The 5995-nt window shown below is 39.5% G+C and overlaps 1 pseudogene; it reads right to left on the bottom strand.

Annotated features, from left to right (window-relative positions):
• Window positions 1-3848: 3848 nt before the first annotated feature.
• On the bottom strand, window positions 3849-4964 carry LOC101574049 (annotated as a pseudogene).
• Between the last annotated feature and the right edge of the window lie 1031 nt (window positions 4965-5995).

The raw sequence follows: 5995 nt of genomic DNA, 5'->3' as shown, positions 1-5995 counted from the left end.
CAGGAGGATCATAATGCGTTTGAGACCAGCCTGGAGTCTACAAACATGAGCACAGGAACCAGCCTGAACTACATAGTGAGACCATGTCTCAAATAAAGTAAAGACAGGGCCCAGGGAGATAGCTCAGTAGAATAAGCACTTGCCTGGCAAGTGAAGGGTCCTGAGTTCAATCCCCAGTACTGCAAATAAATAAATAAACAAATAAACAAACAAACAAACAAATAAATAAATAAATAGACCATGCTATTAGCATACCTAAAAATACTGAAATTATTGAATCTCTATGTCCTAAAAAACCAAAATGTTCATTAAGGAAGACTAACCCCTGTGTAATTGAACAAATGTGATAGGCACTTGAAAGGGCAATTCTAATTGGAGAAAGCACACACGTTTACAGCCAATAACTTTGAGTTCTTACTGTGTACAAATTTAAAATATTTTAAAGAAAGACATATTGTCCCATTTAATACAAAGTTTCAATAGTTATGTGTCCTTCATAATTTGGAGATTACATTTAAAAGTTTTACACACCTCCAACTACCTTACTGCTGTCCTTTCAAATCTGGCCTAGGCAAAGAGGTACCACATTCTCCTCTCGATTTCCATGTTTTGACAAATCTGAAGTCACGTTGAAAGCTTCCCTCCCCCGTCAAGTCATAGACGTGGCACAACTGGGTCAGGGTGGAGGGGGAAAGTTAAAAACGCTCTTAATGTTGCAGCATAGATGCGGACATTAGCTGGGAAAACGCTGAGGAATGTAGGCTTTGAGTTCATACAGTATTGGTGTGAGCCGCTGTTTCACCTTTTCTGGGTTGAATTGCTTTGATCAAGTTATTTATGACATGCAATATCAAAATGAGGAGAATGGTACCGGCAGCATGCAATTCCTTAGAAGATTAAATGAGATAATGCAGGTGAATAGTTTAGCACATTCCCCAAATAGTGTGAGGGTTCATCCATCTATCACAGTGACCTCTACCACTTCTGCAGGACAGGATCATCTCGGCAGTATAAAAATTATCCATCTCTGAGCAATGAGCCATTACATCAAATCATCCATGTGTGATGAATGAACTTGATGACTTAAAAAATCTGAAAATTTCTAATATGCAGACAGATTTAAATACTTACAATGGGATAGATTATATAAATATATAATCTGACTTACATTCACTAAGGAAGAGGGCTTGTTTTCGGAGGCTATAACTGCTTTGGCTGTTCCAATTTCTTTCTTAAAGTTAAGAGCAAAAAAAACCAAAAAGTTGTAGTATATCTTCTTGCATTTCTATTCAGAGTTTTTTAATTAAAATTGTTTTTATTTATTTCTCTCTATGACTGAGACACATTCAGAATTTGTAAACTGAGCTTGTCTATTTGTTCTTTAAAATATTAACCAGCAGGTTATAAAACCATGGAATATTTTCTATTGTTATACTTTAGAAAATATAATGTGTATGAGTAATCACTGAAATGTTATTGTTTTGTCTAGTTTTCCCAATATAAGCTGGTCTTTCTTTCATCTTTATATGTCAGTTTTCCTAGTTTCTCAAGGAAATTCTCAACTGAGGTTTTAAGTGATTTTGATGTAACCACTGGCTCATTTATGTATATAATTTTTATATGTGTACAATCATGCTGTAGTGAATTAAAAAACTGCTCTATGATCCAAAATATTGAAACATGCATTTAATATGATTCCTTTGTAGTAATTGAGAATTGCAGCTCACAGCATCATTATTCCCCAAGTGCATAATCATCTAAGTGGGGTACTTACAGGCTCAAATATGACTTTTAGTAGGATGGCACGAGAGATTGTGAGCACTTAATCAAAGCACAGTGTGCTGGGAGATGATTGCTGATCCAGGCTCCCCTCAGTTGGCAGCTCAGTGCAGGGCACCAGGGCACCCACGCAGGAGCAGTGAGGCCGTAGTTCCACTTGCATGCTTGCTGTACTCAAAACTTTTCTCCCCCGGCTGATTCTCTTGCTAACAGAGATGCAATTAAACAATTGTTAAATTTGTTTTTAGAAGTTTTTCCTCTTCCTAAAGTTGAATACCATTAAAATAGATGACTATCATTGCTTAAGTGATAATTAGAAGGAAGTTGAAGTAAATCTAGCCAAAGAATGGAGATAAGCACTGAATCATTTTAACCACAAACCCAAAATGCCAGTCTTTTGATGAAATTCCCAGAAAAAAAGATAATTAGGTTCTCCTCATGTTTTGTTTTTCTTTGCTTCAGAGAAAATTTATGTGCATATCACTTATTTTTTTGGTACAGAACAATTTGCAATTTTGTAGTATTTATTTTTCTCGATATATTTTATTACAGAATTTAAATAGTATAGCACTTTCATCTTTATTTATAGATTTATAATAAATGCAAGCTATCAAAGTATCAACTATTTTGTTCAGGTTATGTCAACATAGATGAGATGCGAGAGATCTTGATGCTCATATTGAAAATAAATTACTGCTATATGTACTTAGTCTCTTCTTTCTTCCACTCCCTTTATCTAGGTTGAAGTCCTTCTCCATCTCTCTGTCTCTCTGTCTGTCTCTCTCTCTCTGTTTTTCTCCCACTCTCTTTCTCTTTCCCTCCTTCCTTCCTTTTTTCTCTCTCTCTCTCTCTCTCTCTCTCTCTCTCTCTCTCTCTCTCTTCTCCATTACTGATTTTCTAACCTAATTTACAAATTTTTTTTCTTCCACTGTTAAAATACAGCAAATCAATTTTATTCAACTTTTAGATGTTCCTGGTATATCTAGATATATAATTAGTATCTTTTGTATTTGATTATCAGTGAAATAAGCCCCCAACCCCAACTACCTTCCAATTCATGTTCCTTCCTACGAATAAAATTACTGAACTACTCTTCTATAGATGTTGACCAGTGCTCTCTCCGCCAGCTTACCACGCCGTTGTTTGTTATTTCTCAAGTTACTTTACTTCACTCTACTTATCTTGTTTATATGATTTTACATATTCTTTAAATTTAACAGTATATTTATTAGGATAAGAGTGATTAAAAGACTTTTTGTACAATTTTTTGGACTATACTGTTTACAAAAGCACTGCTATTTAGGAGTGGGGAGAAGGTAGACATCTGACATGTTTAATGCCTTGATCTTCTTGTGACACTCAAAATAAATGCACTATTTTATAAACACTAATCCAAACCTAAAGAGACGCACACCACTAAGTACCCACACAGTATATTTGAAAATAAATAAGAGACGACTCCAGAAGTCTCCAGATCATCAGACAGACAGACTGGTAAAGCTCTGGCATTGATGGCATTGAGAGTCTCTGGCTAGGTTTTGATGGAAAATTCTGAATTTTACATCAAAAGATTGGAGAGAGAGAGAGAGAGAGAGAGAGAGAGAGAGAGAGAGAGAGAGAGAAAAGAGACCACTTTCCCATGATGCTGCAGTTAGAGCAGCACAGCTTCCAGGCCTTGTGCAGACTCTGAGACCCTACTTCTCTGCTGGGACAAGGTGCTCCTTGATAGGTGTAGTGCTATCTGTAGTCCCCAAACCTGGAGACACCAGTGGCAATGGGCCAGCCACACAGAGTGGGAACAGGCAACAACCCATCACCAAGTGTCGCTGTATTCAGCTGGGCACATGTTTAATAATCCACACACACAAGGCCTCAAGAACAAAGCCAATTCACTTAGGGGTAACCACGGTGATCACAAACTCTCAAAGGAACATGAGTATAGCTCAGCACATGCTGCACCTGCATCCCGGTCACAGGTGAAATGTACATTGGAAGAGAAGTAAGAGAGAGGCCAGATAGGTGCCACCACTGACAAAGGAGACCTGGGCCGCAGCTCAGTTGCTGTGTGGTCAGGCACAGGGCGAGTTAAGGCCACTGGTGGAGCAAATCTATGATGTTCCCACTCCTTGGCATCAGAGCCCTTGATGAAGGCATGAACCATGAGCACTTCAAGTCTGCTCTCTCCACAGGGATTTTTATTAAGCATTTATTTACAAAATCCTAAAATTCCAGACTGAAGACTTCATTGGCAAGTTTTGGAGGCTGCTCTTAGATGATGTAATCCAGAAGCTCAAAAATTGCCATGAGAGTCTGGCTGTTCATGGCATCTGAGCTGAGAGGTCTCCCAGGGTCCTGGGCCTGGGTGACCTGAGCCGCAGCCCCTTCCACCTGGTACCTGAACATCAGCTCCAGCACCTTGGCATCTCAAGGAGGTTGGAGCATTTCCCAGTGGGCATCTCCACCAGAGACAGCCCCATGCTCCTGATGTCTGATGGGACTGAGTAGTGTGTGCCCCAAAGTCCTTCTGGTGACATGTGGGACCTATGAAGGAGTTGGCTGTGGAGTCCATGAGCTCTCCCCTGAGCCCAACATCACAGAGCTTGATCTCCCCAGGGAGCTGACCAGGATGTTGAGTGTTTGACATCTCTGAGATTCTCCCTCGCGGTATATCAGGCTTTTGATTGCACCAATGCTAAATTTTCCTAAGATTTTCCCAGAAATTCTTCCAGCTTTTTTTTAGGACCTGCTCAAGGACAGCCACCCATGTGCTCCATGCAGAGGCTGACTCCCTGTCACTGTAGAAGGTCCCATGGTGAGTTTCATTTGTGCAATACCTACAGCTCAAGGATGCTTTGGTTCTGGATAACCAACTTTATCACCAGGTGGATGAGCTTTAGGACCATGACTAGGCCAAACATCCTGTGGGAGACATTGAACACCACCACACTATCGCCAGTGCACAGCTGATCTTCTCAAAGTCATTGACAGTCCTTCAGCTTGCCTACCTTCTGCTTCTGTATCAGGAAGGCCTGGAGGCTGTTCCTTTGCTTGCTGTTCAACCAGCTCCAGCTTATCTAGCATCTTCTGCAAGGCCCCTGGATTCATCTTGGCCAAACTGGTCTGGTTCACCACTGAGCCATCAGGGCTGTGTTCAACTGAATGGGCACCCATTTCTTCTTGGGCATCTGTAGTCCCTTTTCTCCTTGGTAGGAGTCAACTCTGGGCTTTACTGAAGAATCAGGCTTGTTGGACAGAGGCACCCCTGCAACTTTTAACTTTCTTGGAGTTGATGTGGAAGATTAAACTCTGAAGGAAACTTACATGAAGCTTGATCAATCCTTGGATGACATTTGCTTTAACAGTTTGATAAATAATAACAAATGTTAAAATAATAAATAAGATTAAGTAGGGGGCCAGCAAGCCTACTTAGGCAAATGCAGGCAAGTACATGCAAGCACAGGGACTTCAGTTTGATCTCTGGCACCACGTGACGTGTGAGTCCCTAAACAAGGGTGGGCTGAGCCAGGCTGGAGTTTGGGAGTAGTGGTGCACACCCATAATCCCATTGGTGGGGAGGCTGAAAGCAGATTATGAGTCCAGGCTGTGTAGAGAGACACTGCAACAACCAAACACATCGATAAAATATAAATGTAAATAATCATTAAATAATATTAACATCATAATAATATGTCTAATTTGTGGTGGCTTATCTACAAAGCAGAGTGATATGTGTTTTGCAGAGCTTGTATTCTAAAGCACTGATGTATATAGAAGACTGTAAACAAACAGTTCTTCAGAAAAAGATGTTAATTGACAATAGTTAAATTTACAATCCAGTTCTTACCAGTTTAATTTCAAATGTAAATCAATAAGGTAATATCTAGTTTTTCGGTTCTCTGTAGTATGTCCCATGCAATCTGGGTTTTTGTTTATGAAGTCTCTGCCTACACCTTCAAGATTTCTACCTACTTTCTCTTCCAGTACATTTAGTGCTTCTGTTTTTTTTTCATAATTTTATTGAAAAACAGATAGCAATGAGACAGTTTCAAATCAAATCGGTAGGACAGTTTCAATAACTAACACACTGCATATATTCTTCTTAGTGGTTAATTGCTGTACAAGATGCGGACTTGAGATCCTATTACAAACACCATTAGAACAAATCATTCTATTCATTAAGAGAATGTAACTATATATCTATCCTAACCACTTTGAA

Source organism: Octodon degus, unplaced genomic scaffold (assembly GCF_000260255.1).
Source record: "Octodon degus isolate 3935 unplaced genomic scaffold, OctDeg1.0 scaffold00009, whole genome shotgun sequence".
NCBI lineage: Eukaryota > Metazoa > Chordata > Mammalia > Rodentia > Octodontidae > Octodon > Octodon degus.
Note: the sequence above shows the minus strand (reverse complement) of the source record. Positions and strands in the feature narration are given on the sequence as shown.